Below are 19,814 nucleotides of genomic sequence, written 5' to 3'. Positions count from 1 at the left end.
AATCAAATAGAGGACACCTAAGAAACACTTTTGTGTATTATTTGTTATCCATCAACTTTAAATTTGTTTGAGAACCAAGATTATGCTCATTGTTGGCTCAGAACACGGTTCTGCCCATCGACAGCGTCAGGGTGCTGTGGTGGAAACAGGCCCCAATTAAGATGGGGCCACAATGGTCTCTGGTTTGTCATTGCTTGGCCAGCCTGAGTCCCATTTCGTCCACTTCATTGTCCTGCAATAGGACGTTAGCCAATAGCAGCCTTAAATCTGAGCTGGAATAGCATGACTGTCCTACTGGATTCCTGTCCTCTCCCCCCGGGATGGTCTGGCTGGTTCAGTTTAATGGTTTAAAGGTGGTGTGGGCGGAGTTTCTCCTGAAAAATCCATTGCTCTTAATCCAAACCCTGCATCTCGTTCACCGATACTGATGAGTGCATTTCTCTCATAGGTAGCGTATGTTTTGCCAGTGAAGCTGAGAAAAACATTGATTTCACCGAGACATAGCAGATTTGAAGAAGTTTCCAGCTGCTGCATCTGCACGTATCGCTCTTAGGACACAATGCGATCTTACATCATCTTGAGACGATGAGACTGACTGAGGCCTTGGCCTCTAGCGTTCTGGGAGCTTAAAGTTTGTTCTGCTGGTCATTTAGCCTTTTGAAGACTGCCCTCCCAATGATATCTTCAGCTTGTTTATTTTGGTTTTTCAATAACTTAGGAAAAAGTAAAGTGCGTAAACTGGTGAATATGAAGCTACAACCAACAGATGATTAACTTATCTTAGTGTAAAGAGTGGGAATTCACATCTTCAGTCTAATTAGGTGCCCACAGTATTTCTATGCATTTAGGTTATTACATGATATATATTTATTTTGTTGTTATTGTTTATTTTAACCTAACATATTAATTAGAGTTTTACTTTTATTACATGGATATTAATTGTCTTTGGACAGATCTAGGCTGACTGTTTTACCCCATTTATCAATCATTTGCTGTGTCTACCCTGACAGGAGAGTGGTATCCATTAGCAACTCATGGAAAGGAAGGGATTAAGAATAGATGTTGCCAGTTGGTCACCGTGAGTGGACATTATGGATAATATTAGTATAGAGAAAATAACGATCAGGACCAGTGATGTATAAACATCAGAAGACAGTACAGAATTCAATTAGCTACTCCATGGCATGAGAAAAACGCAGCTGTCTTACTGACTTGTTCCATGTCTTAGACACGACTCAATAGAGAATTATTTAAGACTTAGTCATAGCAACCAGCGGATGCTAATCAGATGAAAATTGTCTCTGATTTCTCTCACATGCATTTTGACTCATTATCATCAGCCAGCACACTTTGCCTTAACCTTGGCCCATTTTTGCGATCTCTTCTTGACTCACCAGCTTAAAAGTAAGAACTTTCACAGGTGACTCTGCTGGTGAGACACATACGTAACCTCACAGAGTGAAGGTGGTTATTGGGGCATATTGGTTTTGCACATTACTGGGGCTGTTTATTGTTTCTGACAGATGATGTGAGCAGGATATGAGCATAATGAAATAAAAAGCAAATATCTGACAGATCAAATACCATAAAATAGATTCAGCTAAACCCTCTTAGAGATGACTGTAATATAAAAAATAAAAATTGATTGCAGGATTGGAAAGTTTAGATGCCTGTTTGTTTCCGCTGGTTGTCTCTGTTTTATTGAGGTGTTTGCTTTTGTTGCCATGTGTGCATTTTTATCTGCTGTTCTTCATTAACATTTAAACAATGACAAAAGATCTCTCATGGAGAAGTCTGACAAATCATCTTATCTCACGGGCCCACTTTTCCATTTGCTTCTGTGGTTTAACTTTAAACCATATCTCACAGTCTTTTTTTCAGCAAATTGATTTTGCTCAGTTGTCATGAAGTTTCATCAGTATGTCATTTCACCCAGCAACTTTAGTCGTGTGATAAGAGGTGGCTGTAAATGGGAAATGGGTGTTGAAATCCCCAGAAAAAATTAGTAAAACTATCAAGTTACTTTTTGTATCAAAATATTGTCTCTTAGGTGAAAACTTTCACATCTGAACAAGGACACATTTGTTACAAGACATAAAAAAATAAAATAAAACAAAACAGATTAGCCCAAGGTAAAAAAAAAAATGAATAAGGAATGAAAACATGAATAAATAAATTGTTAAAGAGTTTGTGGAATAGTGGGGTCAAGGGAGGTAGACAAAGTCAGCAGACATCTTGACCTTGCAAAGGTGAAAATTTATTCCCTGTGTTCTCCATTACAGGTGTAACTAAGGCAAAATAAACATATATACAATAAATAAAAAACTCAAGAAATTAACTCATATTTACACAAAATAAAGGCACATGTTAATGGCAGCACAGCTTCGCCTTTACCTCTGGAGCACCAACAACTCCACTGTTTATAAAAGTTCAGTTCACACCTACATCACCTCAGACAGTACCATACACAGTATCCTCATAACCAGGAAGCCACATAACTTTATTAGATTCATTTCCAAGCTCATGATGTTGCTTAATGACTTTAATCTCCACCCATTCTTAAGGCAAATCTTCAAATAAACCAAACTAAACATTGCCACCAAAGAGAAAAGCCTTCCACTTGGTTTAACCCAACACCATAAAAACCAGGAAATGGTGGGTGGGCCTTTTTTTTAGTCCTACAGGGAAGGTCTGAACAAAAGAACAATGGTAAGTATTGATAATTAAACAAACAATTGAGCAATATTGAAACCTGTAACAAAATAAAAGACAACTGAGACATAACATAACATATGACTGTGTGTAACCTGTAACAGAATGCTAACACAAACAAAACCGGGATAGTTGGTGAAGCAGTGTTACTTGAGCAATAGCAAATTAAACAAAATGAAAAACATGGTGTGATGCCCGAGATAACTGGTAAGGAACAAGTGGTGAGTAAAGACGGGTTCTCACCCACTTTGTCACAGAGTTATGCTTCCAGATGTGAACATTTTGCATTATAGCAGTTCAAAGTTGACCGGCTAATGGCTGATTTCTAATACAAAGCCAAGATGGTTGTCAGCTAGTCACTGTATAGTCCCTCTTGTGACTGTGGTTGTTACTTGTTACTGCATTTGGTGGCATTTGTTGCCATTATTAGCCTGTGGATGTGGCAACTGTCAGTGCCTTCAAAAACACATCAGAGCAGCTTATTGCTGGCAAGTGGTACAAAACTTGTGAAGATTGATTCATCATTTTTACCAACCTATGCAACTGATGCTTTTCCTTGCTTTGTAATTCTAATAGCAGCAGCCCCCACAAACTCACCACACTATGCTCTGACCAACTGTGAGCTGGCACACAATTCAGTTTGTTAAAAAGACGTAAAAGAAGTGAAGAGCGGGCTGACGGCAGTGGAAAGATTACAGCGTCACTGGGTGAGAACTAGTCAGGAAACTAGACAGATGCCGAACCTTTTTCTTTTTTTTTCCCCAGTGCAGATCAGCGTCATGCTGCCAGCAGGACAGTAGTCTGTTGCATTTGTTTTTATATATCCTCTTATCACTCCTTTCATCCTGTGTTGAAATGATCATGGATGGGTTATAAACCTTCATTTTGCACCATTCCTCCCCTCGCACTGTATTATCTCTCCTCTGAGTGTGCTGCTACCCAGTAAGCGGGACAGTTAATGGGGTTGTAAGCAGTCACCAGGCCTGTGAAGCTCTTGTCAGGAACGTTGACAACGCCACAACAATGAATGTATTATCGGGCCTCGCCGAGTTTTAATGAGTGGGCCTGAGCGGGGATGCTGTTGTTGTGTTAGTGGCATTTTTAGAAGAATATTAATTAGCAGGATGAAAGGGAATGTAAAACTGTTGCTATATAACAAGTATGCTGCTAGGATGGTTTCTCTTTTGTCAAAGCCTAATTACAAAATGCAAAGCTGGAACAGCCTTATCAGTACAATGAAGTATAAACAGTCAAGCTGTGGCCAGGCTATATGAAATGTCTTTGCTTGAAATACAATAATTACACTAATGTCATAGTTACAGTCACATGGGAAACATCTAGTTGCTTTGTTTGTTAGCATCTCAGTATATTTTAGAGAAGCAGCACAAGAAGCTTATTGATGTTCTGTCATTCCAGTGTGTTGGGATGTAGACAACAGCATGAACAGCTCAGGGACTGTGCACACACATACACAAACCTTGTGAGTACATGTGAACCAGAGAGTGGAGAAAGAAAAAACAAAACAAAAAACAAACTTTTGAAGGTGTAAAATCTCAGTGCTGTCCAGTGGTTAGCTTGTGTTACTTCAGTTCAACTTAGAGTCAGGAAAGAGAAGGACAGGCTTGTGCCTCAGCCAGCAGCTGCTGCTGTTCAGTAATTTACAGGTCTGCCAGCAAGACCTCAACCTCCAAGTGTTGTAAGAGTACATAGAGCTGTGAAATGAACTCCAGATGAGGAGAATGAACCGCTGGTAGATGTATGATGTGCTCCTGTTGACTTTACTGCAGGCTTTTTATCTGTGGGGATCTGAATATGTTTGCATTTCTATGCAAGACTTTGGACTTGGCAGAGAACCCTGGGCTTCAGGTTTTGTGTGGCAGCTAATGTGTGTTTGGAGTTGTAGGTTGGAGAATTTTTAATGTGTTTATACTTGAGAAATAATCATAGTTTTCACTTTGCTCTGAGGTGGTGTATGTACACTGCTTTATGCCTTTGTGTCTTTTGTGTTGCGGTGAACTTTGGTCGGGCCAATTTCAAAGAAAAACAGTAGAGAATCCTGTAAAAGACAACTTAAGTGTAAGAAAAGTTACTGAATGTGAGAACACATAAAAGTAGAACATATTCATTTATTTAGAGATTAGGTAAGAGTAAACTCAAAGAGAAGCTCTCAAGTGATTACATGATTAATCATGTGTATGTATGTTCTCATCAGAGCAGGAATTGCCAGCGACTGTGGTTTACCCTGCATCTTAGAAAAACCTGCAAAACCTTTTTACGTTTTTGGCAGCTGCTAAACAAGAAACCATGTTAATTGGTGCAGAAGAATAATCTAATATGTTTAAGACATGTAAATAGCTATGAATAATTAGAAACTGGCTGACATGGAAACAAAAGGAAAAGGAAGCGCTAAATTATAGTACACAAATGGCAAGTACAGACAGTGAAGACTGTCACAAATGAAGTTAATGCCACCTTTATTTATGTTACTGGTATTTTTGATGAGTACAAAAGAGAAAAGAAACAGCAGTGTGACATCCTGTCAAGTTTTCTGTTCAAATGGCTAAACTACCCTATTTCGAATCATACTGCTTAGATATGAATACTATTATGCAATTATTTTTTGGCTCTGTAGTCAGGGTCTCCTATTAACCACTGAAATTGCAGAGGCTTTTGTGAATTCAGTTGAGTGTTTTTAGTTGCAGTATTTTTGGTCCAGATATTGTTCTGAACTCTTTGTAAGACTCAGTGTGGAAGTGTACTCAGTGTCTGGACATGTGTCGGCGCATTCAGTCAGAGCAGCTGCAGTCTTTCGAGCTGAGATCAGAGGTTACTGAGACAGGAAGCGCCAGGAGGCCAGGCTGTTGAACAGACTACCTGATGAAGAGCAATATATTCTCAATGACAGTGGTGTAAAAGTCAATACAGAGTTAGTGTGAAGGCAGGGCGACAGTGGCCTCTCCTCTCTCTCCTCTGACAGAACACAGAATTGAAATGAGGTTGGAGATCACAAAGTACTCATGTCAATAAGGTACAGAGGTTTTGTCATAAAAGGAAGCCAAACATCTGACATATGAAATACAATTCTGGTTTTGACCTTAAATAAAGGCAGATCTTTCTGCAGCACTTGAGAAACGATCCCAAAAAGGGAATTTCAAACCTCATTTTCCCATTCCTCTTGTGTGTCTCTCTCCAGGCAGGAATAGTAACATGACCATGGCTTCTAGCACCATGACAATGCCCATGTCAGACCCCAGCGCCTGGGCAACAGCCATGAACAACCTGGGGATGCAGCCGATAAGCATGACTGGACAGCAGCTCATGCCAGGTACAGCAGAATATGTGTACTGTATTGTACAGTCAGTATATTGATGTGGGAATGTCCGTCCCACAGCTCATAAAAACACCCTGAATTTGTTAGATTCACAGAATGTTGACACTTCTGGTAGTTTGGAGGTATACTTGTATACGTAGCTGCCTACATGTTTAAAGGTGGGAGAAACAACCATCTAAAAGTTACCGAAGCTTTTTTGGTTGTTGACTTGAATTCACAGACTGGCTGGAAAAATGTGTGTAGGTGGACAGATGAGTAACAGTGTTTCCTCCCCCTCTGCTGCCCTCAAAGTGCCCCTCAGCATGTCAGTGAGCATCAACACTGGAGCGGTTGTGTTCATCGCACTGGGTAGCTCCCGATGTGTCAGTGTTTGAATGTCTGGAGCCTCCCCTCCTCTGCATCTACTCCCCCAGGCAGTTATAATTAAGGATATGCAGTTAAATAATTTTTCCTGCTTAAGTAAAGGTTTAAGAATGCCAAATGTGCGCAAAGGAAGATGACTTGTCTTGTGTTTTCAAACCTGTGTGAGGCCCGTGAAGGCGGTAAGTCATCCTTGTCTGACTGTACAAAATCCAGCTGCAGCTCATTGTGTCTACATTATATTCTTTATCTCTTTATGGAGTTCCCTGGCTATTCCACTAGTCACTGAAGAGTTAGCAGTCCTCAGTCAGCGCCCACAGGTTTCACTAGGCTCATTCTGATTGGCTCAGTACATACATGCAATTTTCAGTGCTGGTAAAAAGTTTATACATTTTGGAAAATGGTGAATTCTGGCCCAGCGTCGGATGAGAATTTTGACTCCTCACTCATGTTTGCAAATTATATAGGAAACTGTAGTCAGCCGTCCGTTAGCTTAGCATAAAGGCTGACATTTAGGCAAAACTACTAGCCTGGCTTTGTCCAAAGCTAATAAAATCTGTCATAGTTTCCAACATGTCAAACTGCTCCAGTGAATGTTCCTGCGGGACCATTCGGGTGGCTAAGGCCGTATTTATAACGTAGAGTTATGCTGTATAACTAGTGTCTACTTTGCTGAGAGAATAATGTTTCTGTATGCTGGTCCCTTCTGAAAAACCAAGCTTGCTTCAAGTCAAGATATGTAAACATATAAACATTCCTGTAATCCCTCTAAGGCACGTTTTTTTTTGTTTTGTTTTTTTTTTAAACAACAGCTGACAATTGCTGTTTTAAAGCAGTAATACGACTACAGACATCAATAAAATGGAGATACAGAAACATTCAGTGCACGGTATGGTGGTGTGTGGTCTTCTCCACATGCAGCTCACATTATTAATATAAGATTACAGTTCCTCTGTTTATGCACAAGTTGTAATATTGTGTTTGCTATTAAAAATATATTTGTATATTCTAGTGATTCAGCTAGTTATTAAATCTGCGGTGCGGCCCGTGATCTCCGGGCAGCTTTAGAGTAACGACAGCATCACAACCAAGCTTGATGTTCATTTGTACACAGCACTAAAAAAGTGCTGAGTTTATTCTAATGAGGCGTTTTTGCAGCATTTAATTTTGAAGAGCCAATCTTATTCACCAGTCAGGAATTCAGAAATAAGTCTCTCAATTTTACAATGGTGTATTAGAGACGGTAGGTTAAAACATAATTATGGATTCATATAAATAATCATTTGGATTATCATTCAAATGGATTCAAAAAATTCTAAAAAAAAAACAAAGCAAAACATGATTTAAAAAAAAAAATTCTCATAACTTTGTGACTTTATTCTCAGAGATTTTTTTTTCTTGCAAATTAATGACTTTATAATCTCAGAGAATAGTCACATGTTTTTCTCAAAAATTTGCAATTTTTTATTTTTATTTCTTTATTTGTAAATTCTTATTCATAACCATGTTCGTTTTGAATGATATCAAGTTATACCACACTGAATTCTATAAATATTATTCATTAATATTAATTTGTAGGATTGCCTGGTCATTTAGTCATCCATAAAATGGCATAAATTAAAGTGAAAATAGTATATAAAGGGAGATACTGTGGTTGCATTGCATTATTACTGTTTTTGTAGAAGTTTTGTTTTTTCTTTGTTTTCTTTTTCCACAGTCCACCACAATGGGAAAATCATTTTTATAGACTGACCTGATATATAAAAAAAATAAAATAAAATTCTCAAAACTGGCTGTTTCACAGCAGTCTATAAACTTGGGTTTATTTCCTTTGTGGAAAACAGATAATAATTGAGATAACGGATGCATAAGATGATGGTAGAGTTACAAGACCTATTTAATCTCTCTCTCTCTCTCTCTCTCTCTCTCTCTTCACCTTGCGTGGCATTCAGTTCATACATACTGCTGTTTGGTCATACAGAAATGTTAGTTTGACCTAGCTGTTGTAAGATTGTCAGTCATCATAATGAAAGTGGATTTACACTGTAGGACAAATATCCCTGCCCAGGTGTGATGTCTGTTTGTGTTGGCAGTTGTGACTGATCAAACTAAGACTGAATACACTGAGTTGACCCGGGGAGATGGAGTTATGACTGTATTCTGTCTGAGGAGAAGCATGCAAACACCAACATATAAACACCCATGAACAGTAAGCAACACTCACGTAGACACATAAGTTGACTTAATACAAAACGCTCAAGCTTTGACTTTATAAATATGATGAAATGTTTACGAAGGAACTCGCCAAACAAACAAAGCTCTAACCTTTCTGCACATTTTTCCAGCTGGCATTAAACTAAGTTCTGAATGATAATTTATGGCAGCTTCCTGTCAAAGAAACAATTATTCACATTCTGCCAGGCTGCAGTTAATGAAGTTAGAGGTGATGAAAGAACGCTCTTCAAAGGCGTTAAAGCTGGTGAAAACTGCCTCATTAATGCCACATTTTTTTCACAACTCATAAGCATAATGAGTAAATGTAACTTATCACAGAGCTGTGTTATTGATATTTCCTAAGACAGCACAAACCTGGAACACTTCATCAACATTACTTTCACAACACTGGATAAATGAACGATAAATAATGACTCCTGCTTCACTGTAAAGTCCACGTGTGTGCACATAATGTTTCCACATTATGCATGTGTATGCTGCACATTGGACAAGGATTGCCTTCCAAGTTGTCACCCATCATGCTCACAGGTCTGTCTCTTCAAAACCGGATTTTCAATGAGCACAAACATTCTAGTTTCATCAGATTAATGTAAAAACATTCCTTCTATTGTCAGAGCCTGCATACACACTGTTCTGCACAGTAAAACCTCAAACATTCAACTGTAGGAACATTTTTGAAGAGCAGCAGATTTTAATAATAAAGTTTAACACGTGTGTGCTCATTTGTTGATCAGTTTCCGACGCCAGAACAATCTCAAGAGCACTTTGTTACGTACTAGCTTTGAAAGCATTACTTTCAATATTCTAATTCCATGTTCCATTTATAACGTAAAAGAACACTCCACTGCTCTGCTCTCCATCTTTTCTTCTCCCGGTTCCTCCCACCCATTAGCAGTACTTACGTGGTTTTCATTTCTGTGTTCACATAATGTACATGCATATGACTGGCCGTAAGTCCATATTTGAAATAAATGCAGATGTGAGGTGCTGCCTTTCTCTACTGTGGTTCACCTATTGAATTTCATTTGTGAAATTTACTGCTCTCATACTCAGAAAAACCTCTGCCAGCTCTTCTTTCAAGAGTATCATAAACATTACCAACAGAGTGGAGAGCTGTCCACCATGATGGAGATGGATGGAAACCCTCTTGCCCACACACTGAGAGGGAGAAGTGTGTGTGTGCGTGTGTGTGCATCAAGCCTTAGTTGTGGTAATATATGTCCATTGAAGTCATTTTGCTAAACCAGTCTTTTAAGTGTTGCGTAGAGAGGAAAGAAGGAAGGAAAAAGAGACGGAGAGGGAGGAGAGTCGGGTGAAGGGGACAGCTGTGTGTCCACACACGGATCATCTGGGAAAGCAGCTGGTGCTTCCTTCCTCCTCTCTCTCCTTCCTCAGTCCCCCTCCCTTTCTCTCTCTGCCCCTCGCCAGTCCAAATTACCCAACATCTTCATTAATGTCTTATTACAGCTGAGTCAGCCGCTGTTACCCACAGCCACATTAGAGCACATGCTGCTCACTTGGTTTATAGAAATCTGAGGCATTTCACAGTAGCCTCCTCTCAGTCAGACTGCAAAACAGGAACAGTGCACATGATAAACTGGGTTCCCTCAGCAGTACATGGTATCAATTCAAGGAATTAACTGAACAAAATGTACAGTATCACACTCTTATCACTTCAAATCAAATTAAGCTTCTTGTCACACATGCACAATCAAACCATTCAACATATATAGTGAAATTCAGTCTCTGCATTTAACCCAGCTTAAGCACAAGGACATGCAGGCAGTGAGTTCATTAACTAACATGTCTTTGAAGGTGGAGGAAACCAGAACTTTGAACTGAGCTACAGTGGAGTCACTTAAGGACTGAAAGTCAAGCTCTTCTTTAAAGGCTTTACTTTACCTTGAAACAGCGCAATGATAACTTGAGCTATTAGTGATTTTGTGAGAGCACTGGCTGTTTTTGCATGATAAATACATGTGTGTTCAGAACAGAACTCTTATATAAGCTCCACACTCATAAGGAAAGCTAGAGGGTTCTTATGTTTCAGCAGACCTCAGTATTATCCATCTGCAGACAGACAGAGGCTTCATCAGACAGAATGAAATCATTCAGTTTGAAATGCTCCTACCAGCTCATTTTAATCTTACCATCTCTGTCTGTCTCCATCTTTAACCATTTATGAAGAGGAAATGTCATGCCAGTCTAAGTTGCTGCTAAGTGCAGTCTGAGTTATGACGTCCACACCCCTCGTCCTGCACTTAAACAGGCAGCTGAAAAGAAGCCTCCTTGCAGTTAACCTGACCTTTGGAGAACTCCATCCATAATCCATATGTTCAGTAGACTTTGCCAAGAGAAGCATGGTCAAATTTCCAGTCTTCTAGCTCTGAATCTTTTGTGACTTTCTCAGTATAGCACACGCAAATGTACACCTTCGCCTCGATCCTCCCACTCACACACAGACACAAGGCAGGCAGCATAACTTTAGGCAAGGTGTAAAAGATGCACACATACACAATCACACGTACATGTTATGGTCTTTGGACTAAAAAATGTCTTGTGTATCATGCTGTAGCGTGTTAGCTAGTAAGCCAGCTATCACCATGTCAGAGACAGAAATCCTGACTTTCTAGCACCCAACCAAGTAAGGAAATACCAAACTAGGTTAGACTGTCCACCAAAGAAAACTGTCAGGTTTTGCCTCCAGTCCTGTAGCTAGCTGTCCATTATACCAAACTGAGTCAGTTTCTATGCCACTTGTATAAAATGCACAATGCATATGCACTTATGGCAGCTTTTGAGTTGTTGACAAGCTGGTTTAAGGCAGACTAAACAAATATTGAACCCATCTTTATGTTCTATCTATCAAGAGGAGAGAGATTAAATTGATATCGATCCTTTTATCTAACCGATGGTAAACAAACAAGTGTAATTTCCTAAAATGTGACAAGTTTTCTTTGATTGAAGAGTCCCTGCCTTTCATTCTCCATCATTTAATCAGCATTGTCCAGCTGCACTAACACACAGTGAAACACTTTGTCATTCCTGCTTTAAGATACGTCTGCATTTTACAAATACTTTATTGATTTAGGGTAGATGTTAACACACACTTTTGGAGCTGTTATCAAAAAGTATCAATCCTAAATTCCAGCAAACTAGTTTTTAACAAAACTGTATCCTGAAGAAAAGATTAGCAAAATCATTTGCCTTAAAGGCAAAAGATGTGCTCCAGTGGGATTTACAATTTCTTTTATTTAAAAAAAAAAAAAAAGGCAGTAGAACCAATGTGTTGGTCTCTGAGAAAGTGGCAACTGAACAACAAGCTTTCGCTCCATCATAACGACCTGTTCCTCTTGACTGAAGTAGGCGGCACACTTGGTCAGTTATTCTGCACGGAAGAAGGGTCAAATAAAGCAATGTGCACAGAACTTGAAGCAGAAAGCCTTTGGCGAATAAAGAATCGCTGATAACCACCACTGTGATAGTCTGACTGGACTTTTAGCTCATGAAAAGAAAGCCTGGCTATGACATGCTTGCTTTGTAGTTCCCCTCAGATCAGTCAGCTCAGCCTCCTTTGCTGGGGCAACGAACCTTCGGAGCTCCGTAACACCTTAGTGGTGCAAGAAAGTAGTGCAGCGTCAAGAGTATGATTTTAACTTCAAGGTGAATGACATGGCTAAAATAAACCCAGTCATGTTCCCATCTCACACAAGTGCAAATACTGGATGTGTCTTAATTGTTTGAAATCTGAAATAAGCTAAGAAGCTGTGCATTATCAGTGGCAAATAAAAATAATATGAAGAGATGATTATTGTTGTTATCAAATTATTACTGATGTGGATTGATAAACTGACAGGCTGAATAGAAAAGAAAAGACGTTCTTCTGCAAAAGTATCATCACTTTGCCTGCATGAAAATTGCCTTAATTTGATTTAATTCTGTGTTATTTGTCACTGCGTAAGAGTCATTTTTCTTCTTAACACAAGTGTTTTCACTGTAGCAGCAGGAGGCAGTCAGCATTTCAGTCTGTATCACTCTGTTTGTCCATCATGCCAGACATGTGAGTTTGATGAAACTTTGATGAAAATGATGCATCTCAGTGCTGTACTCGTTTTTATCGATTTGTCAGTGGCGTAGGAACTGGAGGTCAAAACAAACCAACAGATTTGTTACTTGCTGGTGCAGAAATGGACAGATATATTAAGATGTTTTACTTTGCAGACAGTTCAGGCCATCATTACCCCCTCTAATGTAACTGAGCAATAGCAAAAAACTATTTGTACTTTTCTGACAAAACCTTCTTGTACTCACTAAGGCAGAAATGCGTATACGGATTATTTTCACCATAATTATAAAGAAATGTGTAAATAATTTTAGAACTGCACAAACCTTCATTTTCACTTTCACAGTTAGTCATTAACAGATGTAGACATGCCTTAATCACCTGTCATACTCTACTTTAAATAACACGATACTGCTTCTTTGCACCACACAGGAAAAACACTTCCTCATATATACCTGTGAACCACCTGCGGCAGTGATATTCCAAATATAATTATTTACTGTGAAAAAGATAATCATTTATTTAATTTGTAGCGCTGACATCGAAGAAAACTATTCAACGTTCTCATCTCGACCTTATCATGTGTCTCGCAGCTGCCTCTAGAAAACCATGTGTTCCCCGCTGACCTGCAACATGCATGAGGTGAGCACAATCTCACCAGATGGTCTTCTTTAATAAGTACACAACATTTTTATGAGGTGTGATTGATAAGTTCATGGCCTAAGTTAGAAGGAGTAAATCATCATTTTCTCAGACACTTCTGACTTGCAATTTTCAATTACCTGAAACAAAAATACCACAAAAGTTACCGTGTTATGTATAAATACATATACTTTAAGTTCCGAGACAGACACAATCCTTGTGTCCAGTCCAGAGAGCAGAGGTACCATTTAGTCAGCACAGTTTCACATTATTGTTGTGTTTTCTGCAGGTAAGCTTGTATTCATTTTGCGCTGTGTTGACTATAAAGGTGAGAAGCGTGTATTGTTTGATACATGACAAGTATATTTACGGCCAGGTTTGGTGAATTTTGTGTATGTTGCAGCAGTGAAATGAGAAATACCCACACTGCCATGACAACAGAGTACTGCAGAATCACCAGAAAAATGGTTCCCCTCGATCTTTCCCCTTTCTGTCAAACATGATTATGTCTGTCTTTCTGTTCTGGTCTCCGTCCTTGTCTCTCTGACCTTCCACCTTACAAGCTACCACTGATTATAGACACACAGACACTCTCATCTCTAAATCTTATTCGGTCTGGCAGCTATGTCTAAGACACTTTATCTCAGGGATAAAATTGAGCTTTTTTTCAGTTGTTTGTCAAGAGACTTTACTACTCATAACTCTAAGGTTGGGTACAGAACTTGACACTAAAAAGGGCAGCCTACCGACTTAATAATGTTGTTACTTCCGAGTACCGATTCTTGTTAAAGCAGTCTGTGCTCTATCTGCTCACTTTAAGCAGCCTCCTCCTTTGAAAAAATGTCAGTTTTGAACAGTATTTGGTGACTTGTATTTACAACCGAAATTACTTCTCTGTATAAAGTACCCGAACAAAGTACTGTGAGTTGCCGGTTGGTCTGAGTGACAGCTTTAGGGGGATCAGCTCCAGAGTCTACATTTGACCACAATTGGACAGCTTTGTGTGAGGTAGATCTCAAGTTTTTGTTCTTTCAGTTTTTTTCTGTTTCACAAGCCTTCAGCTTTTTAAACAGCTCATATGAAATTTTCATTTTGCGTGAAAATGCACATATAGGCCTGTTTGGCAATCAATAAATGCCTTCTTGAACAAGTAGTTAAATTATCAAGGTGCACAGTGAATATTTGGTTGCTCCATATTAATCCCATTTGAACTGGGCTTTAAAGTTGCAAATACAGGAACTAGAACATTGCCAGCAAGTGCTGTTCCTATCACCAGCATGTTTAACTGAAACCAACTGCCACTGGCTGAACAAAAGTGTGAAATTGTCAACTAATTACCCTTTTGTTCTTTTTTTATTAAGAGAAAGTGGGTTTGTTAAATATGATGCATGCTGCAAGCTTCAAACATAAATCCAGCTCATGGCTCATACCATTTATTTGTTTGGTGTCTTTTGTTTATTTATGCAGGCGATTCATAGGTACCACCGTAATTAATTATGCTGTATTAGTAACCGGCCAGTTTTCCAGCCTTGTTTACCTTGTTTTTGTTTTTGTTTTTTTTTTAACTTGCTCTTAATTTAAATTTCACAAAACATTAAAAAGGCCTTGAACACTTTGTAATGTGACTTTCTGAAAGTTGTAGATACAGTTGTAGATATATTGCGTGGTGCTTTTCAGAATATCCCATTCAAACTGAGTGGCAAAGCACTGTCCCTTCATACAATGTATTGACTCCATGATTCAGAGGTTCAGTGGTCACTTGCCCTGCTACGTTTGGAAGTTACAGGTCATAGTGAGCTGCAAGGGGATTAAGTGTTTTTCATGGCTGCAGATGCTGGTGCTGCAGCTGTAAGATAAAGCACTAGCTGCATTTTAGTAAATAATAATGAAAAACCAGTGCATCCCTATATTAATATTCACTGCAAAATGCCACTTCTGTTAACTTGCAGCACTCCAGGACAGCAAGGGCGATTATGATAGGCTCCCATTATAGAAATGGATGTTTGTATTACAAGCAATAATGGTATTGATTGGCTGGTTTGGACTCTTATTGGAAATGTTATTGGATGGAGACCACAAGGCAGCTGCTACTAAGACAAAGGAAGACACGTGGATGAATTTGCCCTCTCTTTGGTTCACACACAAACTTGCACATATGCACACTGTCCTGACACACAGAAATATCTTTTTTTTTTTACACACAAACACAAATTCCCTCAGTTTTTAGTATTTTTGAATGAACAAAAAGGCTCACATGAGCAGCAGAGTTTCCCACAGTTCTTTTTGCTGTGTTCGCTTGCCATGCATTAGTTATACATGCACTTGCACACAAACGTGCACCTGATGTACTGCAGCCATCAGCAACTGATTTAAATGACTGAGCTAAATTTCCTATAAAAAGTCACGATGGAAATAATCGTTCACAAAACTTTTGCTGAGTTTAAGACTTGCAGTCTATGCAGAACAAATGTGATAAAGGTGCGTCTGTCATAATAGAGAAAAGTTAAATGAAGAATTCGTCATGGTTAAAAGTAATTCATGGATTTTTAGAGCGATATCTGGAGGAGATTAGGAGATGAAGGAAGAAGGAGAAATAGCGATGCAGATAGAGGGGATGGTTCGCAGGGTGAGTAAAAGGCAAAGTTCCAGGAGGCTTGGGTCTGTCTGTTCGTCAGAAAATATTACCCTTATTACCCAGCATGCCTCGCAGTGCCTGTCCGTGTCCCCCCGACCGCCACCCGTGGCTGACTCTGCTGAGAGGCAACATTTTCCATGAAAATCACAGTTTGAAGAGGAGGGAAGGGGGAGGAGAGGTTGTGTCAAGGCAGACATGGGAGTATAGCCAGGAGCTTGTTGTAGTCAAATTTATATATTTTTTAAATGTAATGTCATGTAGACAGGCCTGAATGCAGCTGCACTGAAGAAACCTAGAGGAAAGATTTTACATTAGAAACAAAGTGCGAAGATGAGGGTGTACTGTATGTGTAAATGCTGTAGAGCAGCGAAATGTGCAGTAATGGAGGAGTAAACAGAAATGGATTAGACTCAAACTGTGAGCGAGAGAAAAAGAGATCAGAGATAAACAGACAGAGACAAGCAGCAGCCTTGCGTGGGCGGTCGGAGAACTAGAAGGTTTCTCTTGATGTCTTTGTTTAAAGGCGCTTTCATGATCTCTGGGTCTCGGAGGACTTTCTCACTACAGACCCCTTTTTGCACTGAAACCATTCGAAGACTAGGTCACTGCACTGTTAGTGATGAAACATAAAACGTGGCTTCCGGACTGAAACACCATTGTTGCCATAGCATTGAGAGAGCCAGAGAAGCTGAAAATTCCCTCAAAGAATTGAAAACAGCAAATGGCATCTCATCTCCGCACATGCACCTGCTCCTGCAGGACTCCTAAACACACGCTGTTGGTGTGTTTGTGTGTAAAGGGATGGATGTAGAAAAACAGGACTGCTGTTTCAGGTAAATGCTGAAATGGACTTAATTATGGTGGTAATGATGACAAAGTGTGAGTACTTACAGCGTTAAGTATTGTTGATTATATTATAGATTTTGTTTTTATCAACTTGTGAGACTTGTGCTCTGATAATTTACAGCAGCAGTCTTGCTGTGGGATTTTGTTCTCCAGAATCTTAGAAATTTTGCAGGAGTTGTCTGATAGCATTTCTACCAATTTAACGTTGGAATTAACGTAGGACTACGACAGCTCGAAAATCATACAGTACAAAATTACTCAAGAGAAAACATTCTGTTTGTAAAAAATGAGAGTCAAGCCTCAAATGCACGTCTCAAGGATTCAACCGACACTGCTGTGAATGGAGAAATGTGTACTTCTTTGTCTTCCATTATGGATTTTGATTCCATGATTTGACAGTGTGATTGCTGTGTAAACAAAAGAGGCAATTCTTCTTTGATTCTGATGGACTTGGAGCAAAACATGACATTTAGTCTGATAGTTCAATTTGCTGTAGATTATATGCCTGTGTGGTTCAATAGTTCAAGTCACTGTCTTAGACTTTATCTTCAGAAACATGAAAAAGAGCACCAAAAACCAAAATATGCACAGAAATCCAATGTGTTGGTTTAAATTTAATGTGGACACAATTTTGCTGTTAATAGACAGATCCTATTCAAGTGCTATTTGTCATATTAAGAATGTTGAAAAGATAAAATTTAGATTTTTTTTTTTTTAATTTGTTTAACAAACTTAGAGGCTTGAGGTGTGTTGGCCACGCTCCTAATCAGATTAGTTCTTGCTCTAAATACAAACTTAACTGTCTCTCATTCAACATTTAAGTTGTGAACGCAACAGACGAAATACACAGAACTTCTCGCTGCTTATGTAAAGGAATATGAGCTTGATGTCCGATAGGATTATGATGGCAAAGCGAATGGAGAAAAACAGATCAACAAACTAACAAAAGAGAAGTGTGCAGATATAGAGGGAAGCACATACACACAACTGAAGAGTCGGGTCATGTCGGCTGAAGTGACCTGAGTTCAGCGTGAACCAGGTGAATCCGAGAAGTAACCCTGGAGATGACTTTTTGTCTATTCTTGATGTTTTTCCTGGGTCAGATAGAACCTTATTTAATACTTTGTCAGGAGAGTACAAGAAGTAACAGAAAGGCAGGCACACTGACGCAAACAGGATCACATTTTGGCTGACAGAAAAATACATTATTGATAATCGGTTGTATAAGAGGTATTACCTAGCCTCAGTGTACAGCTGAATAAGTACATCTACACAACAGGTTTACATGCTTTGTTTATAAATGCTGCTCATGTGTCAGATTTTCAGACGACTGTTCATATCCATTCAGGGTGGAAGCCATATCCCCCTCAGCATAAGCTGTCAGTGATGGTGAAAAGTCATGCGTGTACAGAGTAACAATACCGTCCACATCCATTTCCGTACCCACTCTTCTCCCAATTGATTTGAACTCATTTCTGTGAAGGAAGGTGCCTTCAAGTTTTGACTGAATTGAGACTTTTCTTTAGATTTATTTGCCATTGCCTCTGTTTTCAGCACTTACTCATGGCCTGCCACAAGGCAAGGACCAACAGTAAGTGTAATACCAGTACCCGGTTAATGCTGTAAAATTGACCTCCTGCAACGGTTGCTTCGCTTTATTTTGTTTTAACTTCACTAATGCAGCACAAGGCTGCTGAAAAGTTCGCCACTTATTTACACTTATTTTATTTACCACTTATTACACACGATTTTAAACTGTCATTCTATAATACAAAAAGCGGCTACCCAGAATAGGGACAATAACAAAGCATGGATATTGTGAAAAGAATACTTGGCATAGCAGTGCAGTCTTTCAGTAGTCAGTTATTGTTTTTCTGTCTCAACATATTCAGATAAGAACACAATTAGTGACATCTGTGACCACCCCAAGATAGATATAGATTAAGATATACTCTTAATGGAAAACAGTGCAACCTGGTGTGCTGTAGTAATAATTGGATTGGATGTCATGGCTCTGTTTCCCTTTGGCTGTTTCTCTCCCGCATCATTTATCTCCTTCCTTTCACGTTATCCATCTTCCTCTCCTCCAGCTTACCAGAACAAGTCATTCATTGCTCTGGCAGCCCAGCAGTGTTTTCATTATCACCTGCCTCCTATACTTCTGTCACCTGGCTAAAGACGAATGTCAGGGTCATCAACAGGAAACAGAAAGCCAGGAGAACGGCCACAGTAACAACAGCTCTTCATCTTTATGGTGTTTAGTTCAGCCAAGTCATGCCACTGATAACTGTTTCACTCTATCGCATAACAGCTCATCGAACTACATTTCCTCTTCTCCATTGACTCTTTCATGAAAAAAAACTCATGCAGGTCCTCTTGAGCGAACATTGCATCAGTGTTTTGTTGTGCTTTCATTTTCAATTTTGTCTCAGTCAACTTTCTGTAACTCGTGAGGCTTGGCGTGCATGGCACTGCATGACAGACACGCACACAATGGCCTCCTTTCTCTGCTGCTGCCTGCTGCAGGTGCAGTGGAGACTCATGGGAGAGGACAACAGATTACCATTTCAAAAAAAAAAACTTGGAATCTCTGTGATAGTGTGAATATACGTGTGTGTCCAGGTGCAGTGTCTAAAACAGTACCTGTGAATGCAGCATCTTTGTTTTCAGAAATGTCTTTGTGATGTTACAGGTCATCATTCAAAAACTAAAGAGGAGAGGTGAAGGCTGAGAGCAAGCCAGACACTGTGTGATAGTTTATAAGTGTGTGTGTGTGTGTGTGTGTGTGTGTGTGTGTGTGTGTGTGTGTGTGTGTGTGGGTGAGAGAGAGAGAGAGAGACAAGAGACTAAGTAAAAATAGTTTAAATATTCATGTTTTTCGTCAGATGATTTATTCATGAGTGGCTGACATATTTAGTTATTTATAAACTGCTTGTGTGTCACTACTGTTGACAGAAGCCTTGCTCTGTGTTCATGGAGGAAGTACAGGA

At 39.3% G+C, this 19,814-nt stretch overlaps 1 pseudogene; it reads left to right on the top strand.

The window, feature by feature from the left end:
* The window catches only part of LOC124068632, a 175,875-nt pseudogene that overhangs the window by 123,888 nt on the left and 32,173 nt on the right, over positions 1 to 19,814 (top strand).

Source organism: Scatophagus argus, chromosome 12, assembly GCF_020382885.2.
Source record: "Scatophagus argus isolate fScaArg1 chromosome 12, fScaArg1.pri, whole genome shotgun sequence".
NCBI lineage: Eukaryota > Metazoa > Chordata > Actinopteri > Scatophagidae > Scatophagus > Scatophagus argus.
This window is presented reverse-complemented; position numbering and strand designations above follow the sequence as displayed.